The sequence below is a fragment of the Macrobrachium nipponense genome, chromosome 15 (assembly GCF_015104395.2).
Source record: "Macrobrachium nipponense isolate FS-2020 chromosome 15, ASM1510439v2, whole genome shotgun sequence".
In the NCBI taxonomy this organism is placed as follows: Eukaryota; Metazoa; Arthropoda; class Malacostraca; order Decapoda; family Palaemonidae; genus Macrobrachium; species Macrobrachium nipponense.
In genome coordinates this window covers 24408382-24430915 of record NC_087208.1, presented here as the reverse complement: position 1 = coordinate 24430915, position 22534 = coordinate 24408382, and the positions used below count along the sequence as shown (strand labels likewise).

Genomic DNA, 22534 nt, shown 5'->3' with positions numbered 1-22534 from the left:
TTTAGAAACTCCATGATCCCTTTTAGATTTTGTCATGGGGGTGACTCCTGTCTTTTGATGGACCAGGTGTTATGACAAGTGTTGATTCTGGTGCTGGCTTAGGCCCATTCACTCAGGATCCATCTGCTACAGTATCTCAACAATTTGCTGATCCTGTCATCATCCAAAGGCGTTGCCTTCGTTTCGACACAATTTGCGGATTGTTAAACTGGGAAAAGTTGGGTCCTCAGACAAACCCGTTGATGAAATAATTGGGCATGCTGTAGCATGGTGTGGCAATTGTAGGCTCAGAAAACTCTCTCATTCCTGCTTATTCCTGAGTTTGTTGCAAGAACTCAGAACCCATCAGTCTCATGATGAAAGATTTGAGAACTTTCTGATCCCTTTGTTGCACAGATTCATAAGTGAGGAATCAAATGAGAAGCTGTTGTGTCATATGAGGGTTTTGTATTACCACTCACAGAGGACATGTTAGGCCCTGGCTTCAGATACTTTGTTAGTATCAGCAGGCACAAGAAGTAGGTGTCCAAGAACATTCTGCCTTGTAAGGTTATTAGTTGGGTACGAATCCCTATGCAAGGGAGATGGCTCCTAACCTAGACAAGAGCTCCTGAAGTCTGGGATATTGCCCCATCACCAGTACGCATTCTGGAAACTTTTCTGTGGTACAGGTACTAAGGGCAGGTTTCTGGCATTACCAAATTAAATTTTTGACTTTTTGCTGGCTCCGGGATGTCGCCAACAAGTAATTGAAACATCATCATCAAGAGCTGTGATAACTCCCTAGTATGTGTAGCAACCCAGGCTCCAATGGACAGAAAACCAACTTGCCTAAGGTTCATAGGTGGCATGAGTGTGGATGTATGATGTGTGGATGGTTGCTCTTTTTCCAAGTCTCTTCATGGGACAGCCAGTGCCATGTACAATGGTCCGGCAAGATGCAAGTGAGGCACACAATAGAACATCTTGTCTCTTGACTGTAGTTGTAATTATAGTAGGTGTGACTCCCTGTCACCCTCTACCCTCTTTATAATATGGGGTGGCCAGAGAACTAAGTTACATGTCTTTGGCCTAATTGTGATAACATTGCTCCCTTCTGAACTATACTACAATTACAAAGGGAAAAAAAAAAAAAGTTCTTCATCATACACCTGAACAGCGACAAGAAACTAAACCCAAGCACAGGGTCATGCTGGCCTTCACTTCTTATAAGCCAGGCTGTACAGGAGATTACAGAAGTCCCTTCCCTGCCCCTTTTAAAATTATCATAAACTGGCATATTGCAATACACTTCTTGAACACCTGAATTAGCCCTGGTCACCTGACCAGCCTGAACATAACTCCACTCATTTACCCACACTTGGAAAAATGTTTACTCTCAGCGTTACCATGCTACCATGGCAACACTGTCTACCATGGCAACACTGCTGCCAGACATCAGCTGGCAGACTGTTTCTACCTTCAAATCGCTTTTTGTTCGCTCGACAGGTGGCATGCATCCTGTTACAAGCAAACATTTTTGGTCTTTCAGCCTGACCCCCACAGCAAATTTAGGAACAGACCTGTTGTTGACAACCTGCATTTCGTTTTGGATTACGTTTTAGACTTCTCCTTTGGATATTGCTTAATAAATGTTGACAGACTCGGCTTTTGATCGTGGATTCCTCGTCTAAAGACACTTCTTCAGCCACGCCTTCAAAACTTTCCCCTTCTACATCCCCTGATCAGCACGGCAGCAGTGCCGTGGGAGCACCTCAATCCTGCTTGGCCTGCAAAAGAAGGATGAGTACCCTCAGACACCATAGACATTCTATGCGTATAAGCTGTAGAAAGGTGCAATGTAGTTTAACTCAAAGATGTGATGAGTGTAGGGATTGGTCAACAGACCAGATGGAAGGATATTTAAAGCATAGGAAAATGCTAGCGCCCAAGAGGAAACGCAAGGTAGCTATTGAGCCCAAGAAGGCAGTATCAGAGGATTTGAAGTCAAAACTCTTTAAGAAACTAGAGGATTGGCTGTCTTTTGGTATGACGTCTTTTTTCTAATTTATTGGCAAAATTGAATGAGGATAAAGATTTTAGTAATAGGGAACTAATTTCTAATCGTTCTTTTTGAGCTTCCTTGCCTGTTCCAGAACCAGCCCTAACAAGTGATGCGGTCATGGAGATCCACAAACCTGAAGGGTAGGAGCTGCTGGCCCCCCAGCATGGAGCAGGCAGTGTCAGTAGCAGATTTCCCCCTTTCCCATGAAAGTGTAACTTGTAAAAATCACTCAGCAATAGGAGAGATGAAGACAGTTAGGGATGCTAGTGTAGATGTATTGGAAGGTCTGGGTCTCCTTTGGATCCCTCAGAATTTTTGTTCCCTGCTGCTTGTTTGCCACGTGTTAAGTCTGTTAAGTATTCCTTGGATATGGTAGGGTCAGGTTCGAGAGTAATAAGTAGGGAAGAATCCCCTTCATCGTCAAAGGTTCCTTTCCCTTTGGGGGTTAGCTCGGAGCCTTTCTCCATTGAGAGCTCATTGGATAAGACTCCTTTTAACTTAGCAGATTATATGCAAATTTCTTAGGTCTCTCTCAAGGGTGTGTTTTCACATGGGGTTTCCTAACATTCAGGATCATGTCCTCAGGAATTTCCCTGAGTTTACGAATGAAATGCATCTCGATTTTCAGGGGGGGGAATGAATCTATATATTTCTTATCCTTGAAAAGGATGGCTTCGTCTCCTTTCGTCTCCTCTTCGTCTTCGTTCTTTCACCTGTCTTGGAAGTTACTCCAATTTCTTTACCTTCTAAACAGACTTCTCAGTACTTCTCTCATTCTTCCTTTTCATGTAACGTTTCAGTGGCCCCTTTGGTACCTTTGTTGGCATTTTCTCAGACGTCTTCCAGGGGCATGCCTCCAGTGATGTCCTTTTTCTCAGGTCAAGTTTCATCACGGGTTTCCGGTACTCCTTTTCTGGAAAAGAATTCTGGCAATATGTTTAATTAAAATCAGCCGATAGGCTTAGGCAGCGAGTCGTTGGGTATGGAGCAGGCTCATCAGGCACCTTTGAGAGATTCGGCTGTGGCTCCTCAGATTCCCACAGGTGTGCTTTCTGTAACAGTTCCTCAGCCTTCAGGAATACGTAGCCGGGAATAGGCGTTCATTAGTTACGTAGCTTTCAGTAGACCACAGTCAGGTTTTAACCACTACGTTAAGTGCGGGCCCGACAGGTATATCAGCTACCTGTCCGACTTCCGCAATCAGGTGACCAATGGTGGTTCCAAGTGTGACTTCTTCTTTCATTCCTCTTCCTTCTTTGGCTTTCTCTTCTCCCTCTTCTCCCCGATTCTGGCTGTTCATCTGTACACAGATGCCTCATATTGGGGTTGGGGAGCAACCCTAGAGGAAACTCAGGCTGAGGGCCTTTGGAGGGTTCCAGATCAGGAGGAATCAATCAATTTCAGGGAACTAAGAGCGATAGAAGAAGCTCAAAAACAATTTGTACGACTGGTAAGTGGAAAGGTCGTGGTGCTTTTTTCGAACAGCACTATGGCCTTAGCATATCTCAGAAAGGAAGGAGGCACAAGATCGGCAACTCTGAATCAGATCGCTCAGAAGATATTGTGCTGGTGCAAGAGCCACAAAGTTTCGTTGCTTCCGAAATTTATTGTGGGGAAACTCAATGTATTAGCAGACGCCTTGAGTTGCTCACAAGAAGTCCGAGGGAGCAAGTGGACCTTAGCACAGGAAGAAGTGCAAATCTTGCTGAGGAGGTGGCCAGCTACTGCCTTCCAGTCTATTTCTCGCCGGTAGCAGATCCCATGTCCTGTGGAACAGATGCTATGCTAAACTGAGAAACTGCAGGAACACGCAGATGATGTTAATAGCCCCGTTTTGGCTGCAGAGACCCTGGTTCCGTGACCTCATAGAAATGTTGTCTGAGTTCCTGGTGGTCCTACCACAAAGGAAGGATCTACTCAGACAGCCACATTTTCATTATATCCACAAGAACCTTCATTTGCTGAAGCTAGCTGCCTGGAGACTGTCAGCGAGCAGCCATAAACTCCGGTCTCTCTTCAGCATTGGCTCGACAGCTCTCCTTTTGTTTAAGAAATTCGACTAGGAAATTATACCAAGTCAGGTTCGTGATGTATTGCAGGTGGTGCAGGAGCCAAGGGCACAGTATTTCTCGTCCTACTATAGCGAAGGTTGCTGATTTCCTCCTGTTTCTTAGGAAATCTAGAAAATTATCCTATTCAACAATTACAGGTTATAGGTTGATGCTCGCAAGCACTTTTAAGTTTTATCGTCTGGAATTATCCAGTAGTAGAGTATTTCACGACCTCCTCAGGTCCTTTAAAATCGAACATCCAGTAGTCCCGCTTCGGGCCCCTTCGTGGGATTTAGCGGCGGCTCTGAACCTTTTGGGTTCTCAAGCTTTTGAACCTTTAGAAAGCTTATCTTTGAGTGAGCTAATGAAGAAAGTATTGTTCTTGGTATCACTTGCGACAGCTAAGAGAGTAGGGGAAATGTAAGTGGTGTCTAGAAAAAATATCATATCCAGGCAAGGATATTTATCTCTTACCTCCTGGAATTTAGAGCGAAATCTGTGTCAGAAAGCAATCCCCTGCTGAGAGCTTTAAAGTTTCCTCTTCATGAGGACTTTGTCAGAGGAGAAGCAGCAGAAATGCACCTGTGCCTGGTGCGTGCTTTGAAATATTATTTAGCCCGCACCAGAAAACTGCTTCCGCATCCACAGACTATATTCATATCCCAAGAATACCGTCTCGAGCGATATCCAAGAACGCAATCAGTTTCTTCTTACAGGAAATTATTTCGCAGTCTTAATTCTAGCGATTCGGCTAGTTCAGTCGGTACCGATTCCTGCCCCAGAGCACACAGTATCAGGGGCATGATGACATCAGCAGCTTTCCTTAGGAATTATTCAGTGTCTGTGATTCTAGAGGCAGCGACATGGAACGTCGACCATCTGTTTATTTTTACGTCTTTTTATCTGAGAGATGTCCAATTTTCGTGGCAGCCAATTTGTTGTTGCAATAGTTTGGGCATAGGGCAAAGTAGGGATGCAAGTGTTAGGTTTTTTTGTTGTTGTTTTATAGTTTTTAAGCATTTTACAGTTTATACCAGTTAACAGTTCTCTTGGATGTCATGTCCTGATATGGGTAAGTAGTCATATGTAAGATGTACAAAACCTTCTAACCTTCGCACACACTCTGCACTGGCAGCCTGCAGAGAACGTCGTAGAAGATCTGTCCTTGAAACTTCTCCTCCATGCATGAGAGGCTAGATAGCCACATGGGAGGCTTCAGTTCCCCTCTATTCATGACAGTATAATATACCACTTGGGAGGATAGCTTGATAATAATGAGACCAAGACTTAGGAGACTGACGTCGAGGTACTCTCTCCTTCGGGCCTCTCACCTGATGGAAGAAACATGGGTGAGTTCAAAGACTTAATGCAAGTAGGTTAAACTGAGTTATCTGCATATGTCTCAAATTAGGTTGGGCTGGTGCTAGAATTGACCACATCTCTGTGTAAATGTTGTTAATCGGGCTAATTCAGGTGTTCAGGAAGTGTGTTGCAATATGAAGTTTTCATAATAAAGCTAATATTATAATACTTGCCTGAATGACTCCCACCTGCCTCCCCTCTTCAATGATTAATGATTATGACAATTGAAGGTGGGAACCACATGCTGGCTGATGTCTGGCAGCAGTGTTGCCAATGTTAAGACAGGTACTCTGTAAACATTGTTTACCTGCAGCGTTGGTAACGCTGACAGTTAAAATTTTCCCAAGTGTGGGTAAATGAATGGGGTTATGTTCGGGCTGGTCAGGCGACCAGGGCTCATTCAGCTGCTCAGGGAAGTATTACAATATTAGTTTTTATTATGAAAACTCATGTTTCCGGAACTGGAAAACAACATTACCAGTTGTGTTCTTCTGACAATACCTCCCACCTAAGGAGTGAGTCTATATAAAAGCTAAAGCTTTTTATTCATGTGGGAACAAATTGCAATTTTAAAAGACAATTTTAATTTTTCCAAGGTATGCAGACCTGTAGCTTTTTTCACAATCCCACTCCAGCCGACCCCCCATTTGTCCCTGTTGTTAAAGGAAGAATGAATGTTGATAAAGCAAGTGATTAAGTGCTTCTCACATTCCCTTCCTTACTTCGAGTCATTTACCTTATAGTCAAGCTTCAGTGATTGGAACAGCTTTGCTGAAGGTATGTCCATATACAAGACTTCAAGTTTGAGTATATTTGGAAAATTACAAATGATTTTATCTTTAAAAATATGCAATGAAAATTATAAGTTTTGTGCATATTAAGTGTTCATGAATAATTATTATTGTTCTTTCAAAGTACATATTCAACCATTATCCTTACTAATCATGAATGTTCCAGGTATCTTGTACACAGAATTTTCTGAAACATTATGTTTCCCTGGTATCAAAGAAACCTCAGTTTCCTGTAAGCCGTATTTTCTCATACATTTTGTTTCCCAGGTATTGAGGAAACTTCAGTTTTCTGTGTGTGGCATTTTCATGTACATTCTGCTTCCTTTTTTGCAGGGATGAGTTTCCTCTCGGAACATTTCTGGTAGGAGCATTTTTTTAATGATATTCATTCTGTCAATGTCATCATACAGCTAAGGAAATCTTGAGTTCCTCGGAGAAGTGGGTTACGTGTTCGCTTACCGATTCAGTAGTCCAAAGTTCGATTGTCTGTTCTGCCAACGTAGAATCAGAGGCATTTACTTCTTTTGATTAGAAATTCATTTCTCAATATAATGTGGTTTGGATCCCACAATAAGCTGTAGATTCTGTTGCTAGGTAACCAGTTGGTGCCTAGCCATGTAGAAATATATAATCCTTCAGGCCAGCCCTAGAAGAGTTGTTAATCGCTCAGTGGTCCTGGTTAAACTAAAGATATGACTTAAGGAAATCTTGACTTTTACTGTTCTTCTCTTTAACTATCTGTGCATTGGTTGTTTGGTGAGCCTTTTAGACCACCTCTCCTTAATATGACTATTGCAGTTAGGACCAGTGAATGTGGGTTCACAACTTCCCTGCAGTTCCTGGCTTATGCTTCTGCCATGCCAAAATGATTCTTTCTGAGTCATGGGAATGGCTGGAGGCTGTTCGATGTGTCTTAAGAGATTTTTCTATCAAGTATATTTGTAACAAATAGGGGTGCCCACACACCTTGTGATACCAAGTAGCATTGCAACACTAATGTGGCCAGGAAGAAGACTTATGGGTGGCTTCTGTTATACTAAGGCATACTTTTTCATATGCAAGGCAGTAGGAGCTACCACATGAGAGCTGAAAACCTACCATGTCATTCAGCTGCTGTTGTTCAAGCTTCAGTCACTTGGTCTTGACTTTGCATTAATATTGCTCTTTGTGATCTACAGTAGGTTGGTCATCTAGGTCTGGTGCTTACTGTACTTAAACTACTTTACGTTCTGATTTCTTAAGCTTTTATAATTACATATGGCATTTCTGCTCTTACCCTACTCTTAACCTGTTTTTGTATATAATACTGAATTAATATATGCAAAAATTCACTAGTTGCTCAGATGGGAAGTATGAGATCCAGCTGAGAACTTGCCAGGAGAAATTCAGTTTGACTTGCCACAGTATTTAGGTTGCACAGCAAAGCTTGTCACCTTATCATTTGTGTCTCTGGAGGCCATTTTTCAGATCAGTGAATGAATATCTGTTGATTTTGAGTTAGAGTTATGAAAGCATACATTTACCAATTATGGTTTGTGGACTTCATGTTATTTGCGTTGCAATCCTAACCTCAGGCCTTGTTTATTTTGTTATAGAATAGTTAGATGGAGAAAGAAAAAAAATTTTGGGCTTTAGGCTTTTTTGGTGGTGCCACCCATGGTTTATGCAGAAAGAAGGGTGAAGCTGATGACTAGAAGCAGGCAGAAGAAATAAAAGGTTGAAGCTAATGACTAAATGGCAAGCAAAAAAAAAGAAGAGTGGAGCTTGATGGACTAGATGTAGACAAAGAAGGGGTGAAGATGATGACTAGATGTAGACAGAAAAGGACGGGTGAAGCTTGATGAATAGATTGTAGACAGAAAGGACGGCGGGTGAAAGCTGATGACTAGATGTAGACAGAAAGGATTGAAGTTGGGGGAAGGTTATGGACTAGATGTAGGCACGAAATAAAAAATGGTGAAGCTGATGACTAGATGTAGACAAAGAAGGTTGATGGTGATGACTAGATTTAGGTAGAAGAAGGGTAAAGCTGATGGCTAGATGCAGCAGTCTCCTGGAACCAAGGGTCCTCCTTTCTGGACTAAAATCACAATCTTAGTCAGAATGCTGGTTTCAGTGAACCTCATATCAGCTGTTATGTCATCCCTGTCTCTGCCAGCTTACATGGCCCAAAATTCTTACATTTATTCCTTCAAATATACTCTGCAGCCATAATCATAGGCAGTGTAGATCACATGGTAGGAATGGTCTGGTTAGGTTTTAAATTGCTTTCAGCATTTCTAAAGCAAATATGGATGGCTTTTCCTACTGCTCTACTCAACACTGAACAGGCAGAAGGTGTTCTCTCTTAATGGCCTGGGAGCTGGGTGTGCATTTTGGATGGTGAGCCATGTCCAGTATTCATTTTTGCTGACAATCCTGTATGTTCCCCTCAAGGATAACTAGTCTTCTTGTGTTTTAATGTATGCAAAAGGATGGGACAGCAGTTGCATGGAGTTCATATATATGTATACATTTTCTCAGCTGGGATTGCATAGATGAAAGTTTGGTTCATTGATTTGGAATTATATTCCTCAAATAGGCTAGTTTGTTATAAGGTAAAAATAGATTTTATTATCTTTATTATCGTTTATTTCTTTCATGACGTGAATCTTCATGTATGTTGGTGGTTTGGCTATAGCACCAAGGTTTTGATTTTTAGAATTTTAATATGACGACACCCCCAATTTTTATGGGTGAATTTTAGGGTTTAAAGGACGTCTTATGCAAGGAAATATACAGTAATTCCTTTTTCCTTTTGTTATAGGACTATGATCTAATTAGGATTAGTACCCATGCCAAGTTATTGTCCAGTTAACTAGAGGGTTCAGTTCTCTTGAAGAGGAGCTATTGCTTAAATTATGATACTCTTACTGTGAAACACTAATATTGCTTCATGAAAGAAATTTTCATTTATATTAAAGTCTTTTTATATTAAAGTCCTTTAATATATTGTACCCTGATGAGGTGTGTCAAGAATACACGAAAGCGCTAGGTACTGCTGTTTTTCATTTTTCCTGCTGGCTCTTGATATATTAAAGTCGTTTGGATATAGGACTATTGCATAGTTTCATGTTTCTTTTAGTAACGTGTTTGAATTTTATGAAGGGGAAACCTCAAGGAAAGTGACGACCCATTTGCTGTTAGCGTATTTGAGTAAGTTATTGGGGAAATTATGCTATAGCTTTTTTTTGTTTTTTTGTTAATTTTTATTATGCATTGGTATTGGTACCCAGTTCCACTTCCTTTCTATTAATGTTGCTTTTGTTTTTTCAAAGGAGGGAGCAGAGCCTGTAGGACGTGTCCTTCGTTTTGCAATTCATAATTGTTTAAGGGACTGGATACCCCCTCCCCCCCCAAAAAAAAAAAATATAGAAGTAAATAAATAGATTAAAAGTGCATGACTTCAAGTTAGCCCTGTGCTTCCAATAATCAATGTTATTTCAGTCATTCTGTGGAATTTATGAGTTATGATCTTTGTTTAAGGTAAATTTGTAAGATGTAACCTGTATTTATTTTGTCACACCAAACATCCTGAAATTTGTCTAAGTGTTTTTGCTTTGTTTGTTCTGTTAGTTTTGATATATCTAGTTACTGATATAAACCGTTTACAGAGTTCGTAACAGACGACAGCTCCAGCTTCCACACTAAAAGAAATGAGTGGGTTTAACCTTTCCCCTCCTCAACTCACAGTGTCCACTGGCTCAGCCACAGGTATGTTTTCATTCTAGTATTTAGGAGGGATACTAGCTTGAAATTTTAAAAAACTTTACACTAATAATTGTAGTATGTTGATTAATTGGATGGCTTTGTGTTTTATATGAGTATGTAGTGTAAAATGCATATAGTTTTTAGCTATAACGGAACAAAAAATCATTAAGACACTAAACAAGTACAGCAATGCCTCAGTAAATCAGCCCACATTAGTAGAATGTGAGAATGAATTAGCTGGATCCCATATCACATAGCAGTATGTACTTAAAGATAGAATGTCATGCAAGCTGAGTTGTATGAAAGTCTTAAAAGAGCTCTGCTATTTTTTTTTTTTTTTTTTTTTTTTGCGAATTGAATGACACAAGCCACAGCTTGTAATTTCATTCAGGTGCAGTTTATTTTATTAAGGTAAGTTATGTATTTGTGCCAACCTTCTGAGATGTTACAATTGCATTGTAAAAGGTTAAAGACCATACTGCAAGACATCTTTTCCTGACATATCAGCAGTCAGACTTCAGAAGTGAAATGACGTCACTACCTAAAGGACAGTGTAACTGTTTTATGTCATTATTTGTCGTCTGTCAACACACTTGTAGGTTTCATGTTTCAGCTTTATAATTGTTATAGAGTAACCAGTGTCTGCTTCCTTTCCATATGTTGTAGTGGTCTCCATAACTGATTAGATTTGAGTATGTATATATTAATTGAAAAAACCCATACATATATGTATATAAGGATTTAAATTTAATATTTATATTATATTATTTTAGTATTTTTATAAATATGTATGTATGTTGGGTTTGTTTTGTTTGCACGTATGGGGTTAAGGCCCTCTTAATATATAATAAACAGCTTTAATCATGATGCTCAGCGCACAATTTTGTAACTCATTTCCAGTTTTTCTCAATTAATTTCTACACACACACACACACACACACACACACACACACACACACACACACACACACACACACACACACACACACACATATATATATATATATATTTTTTAGGGCTGTTGCCTTGTATAATAAGGCGCCATATGAGGTAATGTTAGACTTGCGATAATCTTACGCTAAGTCGGTTGGTATTGCACTTCAATATTCATGGGAGTGTCTTGGGGTTTGTAGATCACTTACGAAGTCGGTATTATCTTCTTTGGTTATGACGACGATGTGTTAAACTCATGATGATTCGGCAACGATGTGAGGATCTAGTAGAAACCACGAAGTACAAAAATACTTATATTCCTCTGAATTTACTAGGTGAAGATCAGGTAGGATTGTACGATCTTCTAATGACGATAGCTTGATCGCTTCTGCCAATGATGATGGCTAATTCTATTCTCTCTACATGATAAAGCTTAGGTAAAGAGGTACAGGTCTTCTAATGACGATAGCTAACTCTATTCTGCTTGTTCTACATCTCGGTTACAAGTCATAAAGGAGCAGACAGTAGCTCGAACGTACGAAGATACAATCAGATGACATAGTTACATACGAACATACAATCAGATGACATAGTTACTAATCATGTAGCGCTTGAGCTATAGGTCACGGTGTTTGTCTCAAGCATGGAAGCGTTTGGACTAAAGGTTTATAAGCAATTGAATGACTACGGTGACGGCATGTCAACTTAGCCTACATACTTTATTGTATACGTCATCTTTAGCGTCTCTAGTCTGATCACATTCCTGCAAGCAATCTGGTTGAACCTCTTTAGTTTTATTCTTTTATATATATATGGACTAACATTCCATATTTTATTATGTTAATCATTACATAAAAGCTCGGTCAGCTACCAAAACCAACTACTGAATATTACTCAAACTTGACTTGCATTTGACTTATAGAGATGTGATACAGACACTATGTGAATATATATAGATAAATATAAGATAACTTATAAGTAAAAGAAATTCATGGTGTACACAAATGCAGATTCAAGTAATAAAATATTAGACATAATATGCATATAATATTCGTAAATAATAGTGATCACGTGATATATACTGATACAGTTTTTCACTTCATCTCATTAAGATACATATGCTACAGAAAATACTAACTATATTCTGATAACATGATAAAAATCATTTTCATACAATCAACTTACCTGTCAGATATATACATAGCTAAGACTCCGTCGTCCCCGACAGAAATTCAAATTTCGCGCCACTCGCTACAGGTAGGTCAGGTGATCTACCGGCCTGCCCTGGGTGGCAGGACTAGGAACCATCCCCGTTTTCTATCATATTTTCTCTGTCGCCGGTGGTATCAACATGTTGTTATTACCTCCTGACTTGGATTCTTTTTTCAACTTTGATCAACGTTTTTTCGACTTTTGGTGACGTATTTGGATCGTGTTTTGGCATTCGCTACTGTGGACTGTTTTTGGAATAACTCTTTTGGATTTTTCTCAGTATGTCTGATTCTAATGTGAGTGTGAGAATGTGTGTGAATGTAGGCTGCAGGGTGAGGATACCGAAAGCTTCGGTTGATCCTCACACTGTATGCCGTAAATGTGGGGGGTGCAGTGTTCTGCTACTAACACTTGTAAGGAATGCGAGAGTTTGAATGCAGAAGAATGGAAGACTTTGACTTCTTATTTGAAGAAGTTAGAGAGGGATAGAGTTAGAAGACTGAAAGGTGTGAATTCAAGCCTATGAGCCTTTAAATAATAATTCTAACCCTACTTCTGGAGAATCTCCCTATAAATCTCATTCTCAGAGTGTCTTTTCGGATTCGGCATCGGAAATCGCCAATCTGAAAGCGACGATTCGAGACATGAAGTCCAAGATGGCGGACTCGAAAGGTAAGGCTAGTGATAGTGAAAATTTTAGTGAAGTGAACCCTATCAGTGTTGTGGAGGGGGCGTTTGATCGTCCCTGCGGCGCTCCCAGGCCTAGACCTCTTCCAAGCTCACATGCCCAGAGGAGAAGGAAAGTCGAAAGCCTTAAGGAGGTCGGAGGGAATCCCCAACGGTTCAGACGTCCCTTTCAGCTAGCTTTGCTTCATGGCAGCCCGCTCAAGGGCGCTATAGAAAAAGCGTCCTTCGCGAGTGTTTCTCGTCCTCTCCTCTCCCTCACCTAACGAGGGTGGAAGGAGTCGAACTTATCGAGACCGCTGAAGCGTCATATGAAGCAAGACATTGATTCTAGCCCGGAGCGCTTCTCGATGACGCCCCGTCTGCTATTAAGAAAGGCGAAGGTGGCGTCAACGTCACCTGACGCTTATGAGGAAGTACCCCATCATGCTTCTTCCCCGAGTGATGACGAAGGGCGTCAGGTGCTAGACGTAGGAGAAGCTTCAAGGAAGATCATTATGGCGGTGCAAGAACAACTATCACTCTGTGGGGGGAGTTTTAAGCGCCCCGTCGGAAGGACGTGACGCTTCTATTAAGAAGTCTGTCCTCTCGCACCTGCTCGGAGACGTCTTTTAGAAGTGAAGCGTCAAATCAAGAGGTTCTTAGACGTGACGCTCCGTCCAAAGATTGTGACGCCGAGTAGGAAGCCCCCCCCCCCCCCCCCTTAGAAAGCAGAAGCGTCTTCCGGACGCGAAGCGTCTTCTAAACGTCAACAAGAGACGTCATACATGACGCTCGGGAGAGCGCGGGGAAGCGTCAATACATGACGTCTTTCTAAAGCGCGAGAGAAGCCGCAGGTTGTGACGGCTTCCAAGTCGATCAGGATGGGAAAAAGGAAAGACTTTCATTCCCTTAGCCCTCTCCGATCAGGAGTTTGTCTCCCCCAGAAGAGGAACATTCTGAAAGGAGAACAGAAACTCAGGATTATCACGAGTTCGAACGAACTCGGAGGATGACGATCTTGGAAGAGAGGGCTTGTCCAACTATAAGGTGTTGACAACCATGCTTCTGGAGGAATACGGAGACGAGTTGACTCCGGCTGCTCCTCCTTCTCCGCGCTCGCTCTTTTCGAGTGCGAAGGCGAAGAAGACTTCGTCTTTTCTGAAGATGAAGCCCACCATCTCGATGAAGCGGGCTTTACACGCCTTAGACGCCTGGATGAAGTCGAAGAAAGACTTAACCAGGACAGTATTTTGCATGCCTCCAGCAGGTTAGTGGGAAAAGAGGCATATGGTACAAGACGGGGAGGATATGGGTATCGCTCTCCCTTCTACTACAGAGGCAGACTTTTCAACGTTAGTTGACGCTTCAAGGCGTCCTAGTCTTAATTAATGCCCGCATAACTTGGAGTATTTCGGAACTTGGATCATCTCCTCAAGGGACTTTTCCATGTATTGGAAGTATTCAACTTCTTAGATTGGTCCCTTGGGGTGATGTCCAAGAAGGCTCACGATTCGCAGGGGAATCGAACCTGAAGCCCTGTTATGCATTTTGTCGTGCATGGCAAAGCAGTACAGGATGGATCTTTGGAAGCCTCTTGCATATTTGGAGCAGGGCTTTTGAAGAAAAGGACAGTGTATGGCGGCCTTCTTAACAAAAAAGGCAGTCTCGCATGCGCAGAGGGCAGCTCTGGCTATATGCTCCTCTTTCGGACTATTTGTTTCCTTCTAAGTTAGTGAAGGACGTAGCTCACTCTTTAACTGAGAAGGCGACACAGGATCTTCTGACGCAGTCAGCTAGGAAGAAGAAACCTGCTTTAGTGTCGGACAAGAAAGAACCTAGCACTTCTAGGCAGCCCTTTCGAGTGGGTCCGATCTCCACCTCCCGCAAGAAGGAAGGCTCCAGAGAGAAGAGGTAGGTCCGCCTTTCGTCCCCTCCCTTTAAAAAGGGCAAATGAAACATTTCTCCTCCAAACACCAGTAGGTGCCAGCTCCTGAATTCGTGGGAAGCCTGGACATGATAGACGCAGACGCGTCTTCACTAAAGATCATAAGGAAGGGATATCGTATCCCTTTCCTGAATACTCCGCCCCCTAACGTCTATACCAGGGAACTATCAGCCAAGTACAAGGATCCTGTGCTGGAGGGATACTCTTCGATCAATGGTGGAACAAATGTGGGACAAGAGTGCAGTAGAACTAGTAATGGATCAAAACTCCCCGGGGTTTTACAATCGCCTTTTTCTAGTGGCGAAAGCCTCGGGAGCTGGAGACCAGTACTAGACGGCAGCGCTCTGAACAAATTTGTTCAGAAGGAGAAGTTCTCCATGGAGACTTCTGCTTCAGTCCCTAGCGTCATTACGACAAGGAGATTGGATGGTCTCTAGATCTCCAAGACGCCTACTTTTCACGTCCCGATCCACCCTTCATCGAAGAAGTACCTCCGTTCATGACGGGGGGAAGGATCTTTCAGTTCAGAGCCTTGTGTTTCGGCCTGTCCACAGCTCCTCAGGTCTTCACAAGCCTGATGAGAAATGTGGCGAGATTTCTACATCACTTCAAGGAGTGAATGTCTCGATGTACCTAGACGACTGGCTCATCAGGGCCAGATCGGAGAGACAGTGTTTGGAGGACCTAAAGTTAACTCTAGATTTGACCAAGGCGTTGGGATTGCTTGTGAACCTCGAGAAGTCTCAGATGACCCCCAGACAAGACTATCTATCTGGGGGGATTCGGATGGATTCTCGGGGTTTTCGAGTTTTCCTTCGCAAGAGAGAACCGAAAAAAGGTTTGAGGATAATCTCTCTCTTCTTAGAGAAACAGCAAACGTCAGTGAGGGAATGGTTGAGCCTTCTGGGGACGCTTTCCTCGCTGAACAATTCTTCCCTCTCGGAAGACTTCATATCCGTCCACTTCAATTCTTCCTCAAAAAGTCTTGGAGCTGGAAAAACGGACAACTGTCGGACGTTTTCCCATTCCAGTGGAGGTAAAGGCACACCTACAGTGGTGGTTGCTGCCGGTCTGGAGAGAACAAAGGGGTCTCTCTAAGATCAAAGAACCCAGACCTAGTGTTGTTCTCCGACGCGTCGGAGACGGGTTGGGGAGCGACATTAGGCTCGGAGAAGTGTCAGGCACCTGGGAACCAGCACAGGTGTCCTGCACATAAATTGCAAAGAGCTCTTCGCCGTTCACCCTGGCTTTGAAGAGCCTAGAACCTCTGGTGAGAGACAAGTAGTACAAGTAAACGTGGAACACCACAGCACCGCTTGCCTACATTCGGAAACAGGGAGGGACTCACTCCTCGTCCTTTACGAAACTAACGAGGGACCTATTACTTTGGACGTCTCACAGGAACATCTCCCTGCTGACAAGGTTCGTACAGGGAGTAAGGAATGTGAGGGCGGACAGGCTCAGCAGGAGGAACCAGGTCCTTCATACAGAATGGACTCTGCACGAGGAAGTATGTCGCGATCTCTGGTCTCTGTGGGGAACTCCTCACGTGGATCTATTCGCAACATACATTTCGAAAAGGCTCCCAGTGTTTTGCTCGGTCGTGGAAGACCCAAGAGCAATTATGGTAGACGCCTTCCTGCTAAACTGGTCTCGAGTGGACGTGTACGCTTTTCCCCCATTCAAAATCCTGGGGTTAGTATTGAAAAAGTTTTGTGGCGTCAAAAGAGACGAGGATGACTTTAATAGCCCCCTTTTGGCCGGCCCAGGAATGGTTCACGGAGGTGGTAGAGTGGATCGTAGACTTTCCAAGATCCCTACCAGGAAGGACGGATCTTCTCAAACAACCACACTTCAAGAGGTACCATCAAAACCTCCCCGCTCTCGCTCTGACTGGTGCCTTTCGACATCGAAAGACTTGTCAGAGCGAGAGGCTTTCCTCGCGAGGTGGCAAGCGCGATCGCGAGAGCTCGCAGAACCTCCACTTCGAAAGTATACCAGTCGAAGTGGGAGGTCTTTAGAAGGTGGTGTAGAGCCAAGAAGTTGTCCTCCTCCTCTACCTCTATAGCGGAAATTGCTGATTTCTTGCTATTCCTGAGAGTAAAATCGCATCTAGCCGTATCCACAATAAAGGGATACAGGAGTATGCTCTCGGCTGTATTCAGGAACAGAGGTTTAGATCTGGCAAATAACAAAGATCTCCACGATCTCATAAGATCTTTTGAGACGTCAAAGTCTAAGAGCCAGTACCTCCGAACTGGAACTTGGACGTAGTCCTCAAATATCTGTCTTCGGATAGATTTGAACCTCCTCATCAGGCCTCATTTAGAGACGTAACTAGAAAATGCCTATTTCTTTTATCGTTAGCAACGGCAAAAAGAATTAGTGAGTTACAAGCTCTGCAGGATAAAGTAGGATTCAAGGAAGACTCGGCGATTTGCTCGTTTAAAACTCTGTTTTTAGCGAAAAACGAGAATCACGAATCCCTGGCCTAGGTCATTTCGAAATCAAAGGAATGTCTAGTCTCGTAGGCAGAGAAGCAGAGAGGTCTCTATGGCCCTGTTAGAGCTCCTGAAGTTCTATCTTCAGAGGAAACGTCAGTTGGGAGGCTCTGAGACAAGGTCTTTGGTGCGCGGTCAAAGACCCCACAAGACTGATGTCAAAGAACGCTCTAGCGTTCTTTGTAAGGAACGTCATTACGGACGCTCACAAGGTCTGTCCGGACGAACAATTACAACTTCTGAGAGTAAAAGCTCATGAAGTACGAGCGGTTGCGACGTCTCTCTCGTTCTATAAGAATATGTCACTTAAAAACATATTAGATACGACATATTGGAGATTGCAAACTCGGTTTTTGCATCTCATTACTTGAAAGACGTGCGTGTGACGTATGAGAAGTGCTTTTCTCTAGGTCCTATCGTATCGGCAGATACGATTCTGGGTACGGGAGCCGACACCAATCCTTTTAGAATGTATATACTGTTCTTCTGTTTGGATATGGTCGAGAATCTTCTTCGAACAATGGAGGACTTCAGGCTCGCACGGGCGGCCGTCTATGTTGTTCATAAGAGAATTCTCGTCATATCCAATTAGTTGAGTATAATTTTTTTTTGAAAAATTATGTATGTGTGCGTAGTGGTTTTTGAGTTACGGTTGTTGTGACGAGTTTGATAACTCGTAACAATCCTTAGTTCTAACACATGGTTTAGGATCAGGTGGTCGGATTGGTTGTGTGCTCCTTCATAAGGTGTATTGTCATATAAGTTGGATCAGCACCCATTGACAAAGTCCTTTTAGGCTCTGCTGAGTAAGTGGGTAAGACCCCATCGGCAGACCCACAAGAAACTCTTGGCCATAGATCACATATCTCGCTAAAGTTTCTTGAGGTGATGCAGACTACTGGGCAAACACCCACCAAGTCTACCACCTATCAGGTAGGAACCAAGGTTTTATTTATACCTACAACATATTTGTTTACCTGTCTATTCCATATAGTAGCTGTCTCTTACCCTCCACCGAAGGGTGCCAATCAGCTATGTATATATCTGACAGGTAAGTTGATTGTATGAAAATGATATTGTTATGTTACAATAAAGTTTCATACATACTTACCTGGCAGATATATACAATTAAAGGCCCACCCAGCCTCCCCGCAGGAGACAGGTGGAAGAGAGAAAATATGATAGAAAACGGGGATGGTTCCTAGTCCTGCCACCCAGGGCAGGCCGGTAGATCACCTGACCTACCTGTAGCGAGTGGCGCGAAATTTGAATTTCTGTCCGGGGACGACGGAGTCTTAGCTATGTATATCTGCCAGGTAGTATGTATGAAACTTTATTGTAACATAACAATATCATATTTTAACTGATAAAAAATTTCATATAATGAATTGATAAAAATGATTAATGTTTAAGCTGATTGATTCGTTGATTTTTATGCTAATGCTTATATATCTGATTCATTAATCCATATACTACTCCTATAACTCATATATAACTGCAGTTATTGGTAAGATAAAAGGTAACAGATTGATTATAGGCTACCTGATTTATTTATACATGTATATGGATTCATATAATTATGATTAATATATGTGCACTTTAAATAGATTCCTATTGCGTACACGCAAAGATATATTTCGATTCTGTTATTTATGATCATTTATATATATATAGGATACATGATATTTATATATATACAGTGGTCCCCCTGTATTCGTGGGGGATGCGTACCAGAACCCCCGTGAATAGTTTAGAATCCGCGAATGTTTGGAACCCCTATGAAAATGCTAAAACAGCCTATTTTGTTAGTTAAAACTCAAGCAAAAACCCACTAAAAATGTTCATACTTGGTTTTTTAATTTTTTAATAGTTTTATCACAAAATTGCATTTTATGATGAAATTCATCTTAAAAACCAGGAATTTGTGGATATTTATCATAGAAAAATACAGCGAATGCGCGAATTTTCCGCGAATAATGCAGGGAAACGTTCCCCAGAGAAATCCGCGAATGTGTGAGTCCGCGAATCTGGAGAACGCGAATACGGGGGGTCCACTGTATAGGATACATGACCGAGGTTATACTACTACACATTTAACTAGCGTTCGAACAACTTTTCGTCCATTACACAGTTCCAGACAACCACCTATAGCCAAATGAAATGGCCAATTTCCATATGGTTAAAACAAGGGAAAATTGCCTGGCGGGTCCAACGTTCTATTTCGGCCTCATACTTATTCTCTGCATCCTAGCCACACGATTACGTTCGCGATGAATAAATCACCCCCAGCACGAGTCCTTCGCCAGCAAAGTCGAGTTGAATATCCTTCGGGTCGTAATTGTCGGAAGTATGTCCCTTTTGTAGTCGATTTCCGACAGCCGCCGGAGCGTTCCGCATTAAAACGAGATTAACGACGGGATACGGTGTCGGTCGAAGAAGTCCATGATGGTGCTTATTCCCTTCACATTGTAGGCGGTTGTTACTCGACTGCCGTCGTCCGCAGCAACGAACAATTTTTTGAAGTTGCGATGTGAAACTCTCGTTCTGTAACCAGGTTCCATTAATCAGCCTGCAAGTGAAATTATACTTGTCACAAGGGCAAAGTAAATTCAGACGACATCCAAATACAGGGGGGGAGAAAGCCATTAAGACCAGACCTTAACCACATGAATTTGCTGATATTTGTGGAATTCAAAAGAGTCGGCTGTACAAACTTTTTTATCCATGGCATTAACAATGAGTGAACCTATCCAGGTCTATGATGACTTGTAAAAATATCCATAATTATAAAAAATAAACAGATATCAATACGAATCCCAAAGAAAATTCGATATTAATGGTAGTAAGTTACTAAACAAAGAAGTGGAAAACGGAGCTATTTGTAAGATTGCCAGGCAACATAAGAGTCAAAGAGAATATTAATCATGATTCTGTATTTCTCTATGCTAACTGAAATTAAGTTGTGATAAAATCTGATCCTATGTGCCCTAACAAAAGTTTCATATTCAATTTTCTCACGCGCATCCTCTGAGGTTAATTTTTAAACTTTATTAATAGGCTAGAGATGCAACGAAAGAACCCACTATGTAACTAATTTCTATATAAACTTTGGGTTTTTTCAAGAAAATGTGGCATTTTCCCATGAATGTGATTTACTTGAATTCTCATAGGCTAATGTTGCAAGTAAATTTTTCATATACATGTCTTGATACTTCTAAATGTCCGTTTACCAATGTCATAAGCTAAATTATTGACTCTAATTGTCTATGAGGTTCAGAAAACTTAATTCAATTCTTTTGTTGTTAGAGAAATTCTGTTTGCTTATTTTGTTTATTCATTTTAAAACGATTGCAATCCTTAACTTATTGCATTGCACACACGGATAAGAATAGGTTATGGCATGTCATGTCATCGTGACCTATGAACCACATGTGAAGTTCATGAGCTAAGCATTCCTCTCTCCAGTCAACCTGCTTCGCAAGCGGAGACGACACACACAGATGAAGCCTGTGTAAGCAGATTATTGAGGTTAAAAGGAACAAATGCTGATACGGCAATGATGACGTCGTCACTTGGCAGGAGATTGCTCTCAGCCAGCTAAGAGTTACGTTTACTTGCTGTAATAAAAATACGACTTTAGGATAATTTTTTGTTTTTAATACTTGACCCACACGAGAAGAAATGTCTGAAAAAAAAAAAAACACAGTACCAAAATTGAACAATATATTAGTTTCATGTTGGAAATCTGCATGATTGTAAATAAATGTAATTATGTTAAATTAAATATTCCTTATTCAAACTAATGAAAAAGGTTTCCATACAATTCTATATATATATTATTAGCCCTGTATAAGATTCATATAGGATTATTTCATAGATATACATTTTCACTTCTAGACTTCCTGACTTTAAAATCTCTTTTATTTTATTTTATTTTATTTATTTATTTATTTATTTATTTATTTATTTTTTGACTACGAATATAAATCACCGGGACAGACAATATGTTCAGTAGTTTTGATATGTGTTTGAACTTTTAGCTTATTTGTCATTACTAAAGCGTTAAGTAAGAGTTCAAATCTTTACGCATATAAATTTGGATATTTAATTAACCTATGGTTACGTTTTGCTTATTGATTTTATCGTGATTCCTTTTTTATTATAATTTGTAACCCTTCCGACTTCTTACGGAGTGTATTATATTGACTCCACTTGTATCCATATTTATTTTATTTTTTATATTTATTTATTTATATATTTTTTTTACATATATTTGATAAATTAATGGTTGGCTTGAATATGTGGAAAAGTGTCCTAGCGGCGTACCGTATAAGACTACTTGCGGTATCAATTCTATAGATACAAGATATAAATGATAAAGGTATTTAAAACCGCTAGAACCGCTATAATCCAGTTAGGATCCAGTATCACGAGTTGTAACTCGTAAGACATTGACACTTTCTTATTTATCTCTTATTCTACCAAACCGATTGACTGGGTGATAAAATATATTATTGGTTTTCTTAATGGAAAGGAATTCACACAACGTGTTAAGGAGATTATTATTGATTTACTCCACCCGAGTTACAGATTATTATGTGTTGAATTCCATGTTTACTGATTTAGCACTCATAAATATTCCTAACGCACTCAATTGCGGTGGTTGTTTTTAGTGCTATTAATTCTATATAACGTGTCAAGGAACTATTAACACTAAGAAGTGTTTATTCCCTCTGTCAGACTCGTAAGTCTGTTAATAATTCTACGTATATTCTTTCAAGGATTGATTTGGCACAGGATAGGCCCTAACTGACAGGTGTCTTAGTGTATCCCTTGTTTTCATGACACGTGTTACAATTAGTTATGTGCTTTTTATATCTGTAAGCATTGTAGGCCAGTAAAACAGTGATTTGGCTTTCTGTGACATAATAGAGAACCCTGGATGACGGAATGCAACCACTTTAGGACGATTGGTATGAAAGAGATTATTACTACTACCTGGTCGTTAGTCACCTGCTGTGTTCTTCGGGTTTTCCTCGTCACGGACCTACATATAATATTACATTTGATTACATAATTCTGATACACATACTTTAAATATACTTTTGCTTTAGGGTTTCTGCTCGAAGTGTTTATTGTTTTTTGCTTAGCTGCTGACCCTGTTTCCGTTCGAAATGTTTATTGTTTTGTTTATTGCTGCTGACCCTGTTTTCGTTCGAAGTGTTTATTGCTGTTGACTCTTGCTTTGTTCAGTTTGTAACAGTTCGGCGCTCCGACCC

General features: G+C 41.2%; 1 long non-coding RNA gene across 1 annotated transcript in view; it reads left to right on the top strand.

Moving 5' to 3' along the window:
- The window catches only part of LOC135227036 (uncharacterized), a 57280-nt gene extending 36420 nt beyond the window's left edge, over window positions 1–20860 (top strand). The window contains exons 2-3 of the long non-coding RNA XR_010317334.1: window positions 9902–10001; window positions 20721–20860. This is a non-coding gene — a long non-coding RNA (uncharacterized LOC135227036). The remainder of the gene's footprint in view (window positions 1–9901; window positions 10002–20720) is intronic.
- Window positions 20861–22534: the final 1674 nt, after the last annotated feature.